Genomic DNA, 6,594 nt, shown 5'->3' with positions numbered 1-6,594 from the left:
AAAATAAAAAGTGTTTAATATACAGGTTTGTGGCTCTTAATTTCCTATTAATTAACCATTTGTAATCTTATGTTCACTGTTCATTTTTTATAAATATAGGATTTGTATTATATCTATATTCATTCATATAGTCAAATCGAATCGAGAATTGAAATCAAAAATCGAAATCGAATATCGAATCGAAAATCGAAATCGAATCGAATTGGAACATCTGAATCGATACCCAGCCCTAGTGAGAAGTGTAAGCAAAAGTCTGTTACAGGGTTATAATAGTTAACTAACTCTTAAACTAAAACCATAAAAAAACATTTTCGTTACTTGGAATAAAATAAATGTTAACTTCTCACTTTAACTTGATTAGTAAAACTTAATTTAAAAACATTAATAGAAATGACAAAAACACAAAACAAAATCAATAAAACTTTAACTAAATTTAACATGAAAGTGGAAAATCTAATTCAAAATATTAACAAAAAACTATAATAGTATCTCAGTGATACTAAAATAACACTACTGTGACAGATGTTATCACTTCTATTTCAGCTCATCTGCTTTTAAAGTTTCCCAGCCTTTTTCATTGTCTGTACCGCAGAGTATCATCAATAATGCTCAAGTACCTCTTCACTGCTCTAAACCATATGAATTGAATGCATTACAAAAAATTAGATGAGATATTGTGAATATGTTTTAACATAACGTTAGGTTTAACATAGCAAAAATCTAGATCTTTCTAAGTACCCATTGGATTATGCATGTTCCTGATTGAGAATCTCTGATTTATTGGAATTTCCACAAAGAATAACCACAAACTCAATGTATGTAGGGAGTGGTCCTCTCTTTCAACCTATCCTCAGAGCGAGACAACCACTCCACTAAATTTACGACATGATTCGTAGCCTTGAGCTGCAGGAACATAAATCAGACTGCTCTTTCTTTCTTTTTTTTCTTTTGTTACACACATTGATTTCATCACTAATGTTTTTCAAACTTGTTTCAAGATCCATAATTTAAACTGCATCGATTAAAATTCACCTTTCTATCCTGCAGGTGGTCGGTTATTTGAAATCAGGCATCTGCCCTCACTGACATAGCTTGTGAACAGCAGTAGATGTGACTGTAGTTTGTTTTGCATATCCAAATAAAGTGACATCATTTTGTCAGGTGAATGAGATGCAGAATAATTTAAATGGAATTTAATCAGATATTTCCTTCAATGATTTAGGTGAAAGATTGCGGAGAAGAATCTATTCATGTAGATTAGTAATTGATCTCTGTGTAAATAAGAATCTTCAAAACATCAAGGTAAACTAGTTGTGGCCCTGTTTATGTTGGGCTCATGTCACATGAGCATATTGCAAAGATACATGACAGTAGGACCTGTCAACAAAGTATCAAAAAAGAGAAATGATTGTTTTTAATCTGGATGCCTGATTCCAGACTTTGCAAATTATTTATTTCTATTCCTATTTATTTATGAAATTAAACTTTTTGTAGTTTTTTTTGTACTGGTCCAGTCTCTCATACTTTGATCTTATATTTTCAAGGAACAGTTGATCAGAATGGTCAGAAAAACTTGACATCAAAAAAAATTAAAAATAATAATACTACAGCCCCGTTCCCAAACGGATCCTCATTACCACTAAGCATAAATCACAAACACTAAAACTCAACAGAATTGAAAAACCGTAATAATTTACTCAGGCATTTTTACACAGGTCTACGTTTACACAAGTGACAGGATGAGCCAAAGGACCTGAAGGCTGCAGTTTTACTAAGAGAAGCACAGCTTATATCGGACAATCCACACAGTCCAGCCGTCAAGCAAAATACATGATCTGCATTAGCCATGGATAATACACAGTCGAATTATGATGACTAAACCATTATGACTAATTCCCTTCAGGCATTTTTCTTTTCATGAATAAAAGCAGGTTTTACAAAACCTGGTAACCTCAATTATTTATTTATTTTGTTTTAACAGGCTTCTTCCATATAGAAAAAAAGCTTACCTATTCTATGTACCAGGTTTCTGTAAACTATTTTCTACTAGTTACTGATATCTTCTAAACTATTTCCTTGTTATTGATTAAAATCAAGGGCATAATCCAAACACAATTGCAACTGATTTCCCTTGTTTAAGCTGCTTTCCAGACATGATGGAAACACCTGGCTACAATTTGGCACATTGTATTTTAAGTCCGTAGCCTAATTAGACAAACCTGCTGGTCAGACGGAAAGCTATATTTACCTTAGAGTTGAAAGCTTGCTTCTGTGTGTCCTCCTTCTTGGTTACCATGTTGAATATATTTCAAAAAGTACAGTCGTAAACGTGTCTAATGTAAAATCAAAGAGTTAACCTGTAACACAGATGTTGGTGTCCAACAGGTGTTGTTTTTCCTGTATCTACAGGAGCAGGATTAATGGCGCACTACTCTTTTCGTCTGTTGAAAGTGACTCTCTCTTTCCGCTCTCCACAATGCTGACACATACCACAGCCTTCCCATGCTCCTCCCCCTCCACAGGTAATACCAGCAAAAGTGCTCTCATTATCTCCCTCTATCTCTCTGTCTTGCTCTCATTCTCTGTCATTATTTTGTCAAAGATATTAGAGCAGTTTGTAAAACTGGCATAGTTAGGACATAGTTAGTACTGTAATTTTTTTTTCAATTCCATGGCCTGTGATTGTATTTATGTGTCATAACTGTAGTCATTGTGTTCCTATGTAGATCAAATGCTTTGACTTCCTCTATAAACTGAATAACTTCCCCCTAATAACTTTCCAAATGATACCTGTCTGTAAAAAAATGTGAATGGTGTGACAATAATAGGGTGTTGTGGGCAGTTATCCCGAGGTGTTGCTATGGGGTAGATATGTTGTTTTGAGTGTTTTTGTGCAGTTGCTAGCATGTGGATGTTATGAGTGGTTGCTAGAGTGTTCTGGATTGTATCTTAAGTTGAATATTCTCCCACTGTTTCACTGAAAACTGTGAACATCAATCTGCTTGGGAACATTAAACTGCAACATTTCAAATGTCAGAATAAAACAACAAAAAATAGATGTTTACGTATTCTGGAAAACAAAACATTGGTGGTGCTTTCCCATGCAATGATTGCTGCTGTAATTTTAGGGTGTTGTGTGGGATTTCCAGGGTCTTGCTGTGGTTGCTAAGGTCTTCTGAGTGTTTTGTAACATGTTGCTATGAGGTTGATAAGGTGTTTTGGCTGGTTGCTAGGCAATTGCTCACTGGCCCAAGTCAAAAGAGCCCAACCCTAAACCCCTATGATAATCTGCAATGTCTCAGGACACCTCAATTTAAGTCTGTGGGATTTTTTGCTTTTATTTTTGTCTAGGTTACACTACCATTCAAATGTTTAGGGTCTGCTGTTATGATCAATTGAATGCATCCTTGCTAAATAAAAGTATTACAAAAAAGTTACAGACCCAAACTTTTGAACAGTAGTCTAAGTCTGATCCAGGGCCGTCCTTAGCTGACGCAGGACCCGGTGCGAGGTAGGGAGCGGGGCCCCCCTCGGTCCGTTTGACGTGCGGCCGCACCAGTTGCACCCCCTAAGGACGGCCCTGGTCTGATCATTTAGAAAAGTAATAGCCTTTCCTTAACAAGTCAAACAATTCCATTCATGTCTGTAACACAACTGATGCTAAAAATAATGTAAAACCCCAAATCTCTAATCCAAGTATGGATAATAGTAATACTACATTTATGTTAGAAATGTTTTAAACACTTGTTGCGCTGCATGACCCATTAAACGACTACAATAACACATGAAAGGCCGGAGACCCTCAATGTAAACCGAAACTCCCTAAACAAAGCAAGTAAAAGCACTTAATAGCATTTAGTTAACATATTCGGTTAAGCTTCAACCAATAATATCCCAAAACTGCATGGGCACTTCGGACAATATTTGTATATATAACGCAACATAGCTTGCAAAAATCATTTACATACACAGCCTTTTCTTCATATGCTACACAAGCAAACTTTCTGGTGCTTTTCATATTTTAAATATATTATACCAACTTGTTGCATAGGTGATAGAGAAGGCCTGCAGAGATACATTTGCCTTTATTTTATGCTTTCACTATCAACATGGCCACCTTGATGACTCCATCTTAATTTACATGACAAAGAGGGGAACAGGCTCACATCACTCCTGCAGCTACAGCCACCGCTATCTACAATGGAACATCTTGCACTTGTTAGACATGGCACGCATAAAGTCTGAAAGTGATGAACACCGGGATGAAACAAACGAGGAGACGAATTGCTCCAAGCACAATGCATTTAACAAACCAAACCTCTCAAGAGATAAAGAATTGTAGCAACTTAGTCACCATTATTCAAGTAAACTCTTCCTTTTATATTCTTTGATAGCATAGGCTACTTTGTTAAGTGATCAGCCACAAGCAAAGAAAGAAAATTGAACTTACCTGATGCAACATGTAAAATAATTATAAAATGTCATGCATTATATTTCAGGGCCCCTCATCATGTGTGATCTTGTCTGCAGCTTTTACTACAAGAAGCTTTCATCACAAGAAAATATACATCTATGTTTTTAACAGCACACTACATGGCACATCTATTGACTTACCTCTTATAAACTCTTGAGATGCACAGGAGAGGAGAGAGTGAAACAATAAGCAGAAGGTAAAAAAGGATCTGTGTGACTTTGTCAAGGCCTCAGCAGACAAGTGAAGTGGGACTGCGGCTCTTGGTTGTCTTGACGACGGATGCTTTTTCAAGCAAATCAGCCAATGAAACGCGCACTGGTCGTCATACAAAAGGCCATGTGACTCTCTGGCTGCCTTTCAGCAGCAGGAGACAAGAAGCGCAAGGATTATTGGCGTGGGAATGACGGCAGTATGATTTTTCTTTACTCTTTGTTGACTCTGTTTTTATGATGACTGCAGTCCCATAACTATAATAGATGTCTGGAATATATTTGAGCTTAAATAGCGACTGGAAGTGTGAGCCTTAAGGCTACGGAGATGAAAGATAGCCACCTTGTGGACCATTTGGAGAATTACCTCAGTGGACCTCTATTTTGAAAATTAAAGAATTAAATTAAGAGTATTTTGAAATAATAAATCACTCAGTGCCTCAGCCATGAGACATATTTATTTTAATTAAGTATATTATGAAAAGAGAAGAAATCACTATCCTGAGAAAGACAGCAATGACACATTTATAGCACATGCTTACATCACATGCTTATCACTCTGTATTTTCTTGAAACGTGGGTGTGAAATCAATGTATATAAGAAACTTAAAAACAGAAAAGAAAAACAAATTGGCTATATGGGCATTTTTATTTAATAATGAAAAAGATGAAATAAATAATTACACTAAATGAGAGCGAGAGAGAGAGAATCATTGATCGAGTGTCTTATGTGAAATTCCCCTAATTTCAGTGATTTTTTTGTAACTACTCAATAATATATATATATTATATATATAGACAATGTTGTGTAATAAATCAAAGAAGGAATTAAAATATATTTCTTTAAAGTTGAGTCATTGAATGTGTTTTATAATCTGAAATGTCCTTCTGATTGACAGTTTTTTTAATACTATTTGTTTGTTTGTTTAAGAAAGAAAGAAAGAAAACGAAAGAAAGAAGCAGATGATTTTTGTGTTTTGCAACATAAGACAGCCCACCTGTAAGTAAGGCTGAGAGAGTCTGTGTGGTGTTGTGTGTATAGCCTATTGAGACACCCAGGGTTTGGGCGTGTGCTGTGGCTCTAAGCGCCCTCTTCTTCTTTCTTCCCTCTCTCTCTCTCTCTGCTTGCCTATCAGTCGACCCACACCGGCAGCTCGTTATTCAATGTTTGTGTTGATCGCATCTGCTTCAGTGAATCTGTACCGCGCGAGAAGAAGAAGAACATGCGCTGTCTGAGAGGAGCAGCGGGAAGGATGTCGACATATTATTGACTTGTGCTGACTGTGTCGTCGAGACGAGCGAACAGCGCCGTGTGTTTAGTAAGTAGTCCAACCGCTGTCTTTCTATGCTGTGTGTCGCGCAGGAATAACAGCAGCAACAAAATGTTCCTTGCAGACGCTGGACGGGACATTTTGTTGGCGTCAGGACATAAACCATTTCACCAACATCTCGAAACTGGAGAACTACTACTACAGTAGTGAACATGAAAAACGAAACAAATGCGTCAAATCAGTGAGCGCGTCTGAATTCCATTCATCTCTAGTTTGTTACATTATAGCGAGCTGTGCAACTATCAAATACTCGTATACAGCGGTGTTCTGCATGGATAATTGTCGATTCAGGAGGAGTGAGTGCATTTAAACCAACAGAACCAGAGACGTTTGACTAAGACTAGTTTTTGTTCTCTAATGGGGTTTGTTTAGGGACGTTTTTGAAACTTATTATCACATAGATTGTTTGCCATTATATGTATTGTAAGGCTAGCAGAGATCAGCTCATCCAAATGACCACGTTGTTTACATTGCCCATCGTCTGAGAAATCAATAAAGGTGATGTCATTGTATTCCAGCATTAATGGGAAAAATAAATATGATTTTTTTCTGTATGTTACACAAATACCATACTATATAT

General features: G+C 36.6%; 2 protein-coding genes across 4 annotated transcripts in view; one reads left to right on the top strand and one right to left on the bottom strand.

Moving 5' to 3' along the window:
• Positions 1 to 2,459, bottom strand: part of LOC107757523 (ras association domain-containing protein 7-like) — a 14,218-nt gene extending 11,759 nt beyond the window's left edge. For all 3 annotated transcript variants that reach the window (XM_016575021.1, XM_016575030.1, XM_016575048.1), the window contains exon 1: positions 2,249 to 2,459. The gene's annotated coding sequence lies outside the window, so the exon portion shown is untranslated. The remainder of the gene's footprint in view (positions 1 to 2,248) is intronic.
• Positions 2,460 to 5,783: 3,324 nt separating this feature from the next.
• LOC107757516 (GTPase HRas-like) overlaps positions 5,784 to 6,594 on the top strand; it is a 5,348-nt gene continuing 4,537 nt past the window's right edge. The window contains exon 1 of the mRNA XM_016575007.1: positions 5,784 to 6,002. The gene's annotated coding sequence lies outside the window, so the exon portion shown is untranslated. The remainder of the gene's footprint in view (positions 6,003 to 6,594) is intronic.

Source organism: Sinocyclocheilus rhinocerous, unplaced genomic scaffold (assembly GCF_001515625.1).
Source record: "Sinocyclocheilus rhinocerous isolate Xijiao unplaced genomic scaffold, SAMN03320098_v1.1 scaffold252, whole genome shotgun sequence".
Taxonomy (NCBI): Eukaryota; Metazoa; Chordata; class Actinopteri; order Cypriniformes; family Cyprinidae; genus Sinocyclocheilus; species Sinocyclocheilus rhinocerous.
The sequence above is the reverse complement of the archived record's forward strand: the minus strand, read 5'-3'. Positions and strand labels throughout refer to the sequence as shown.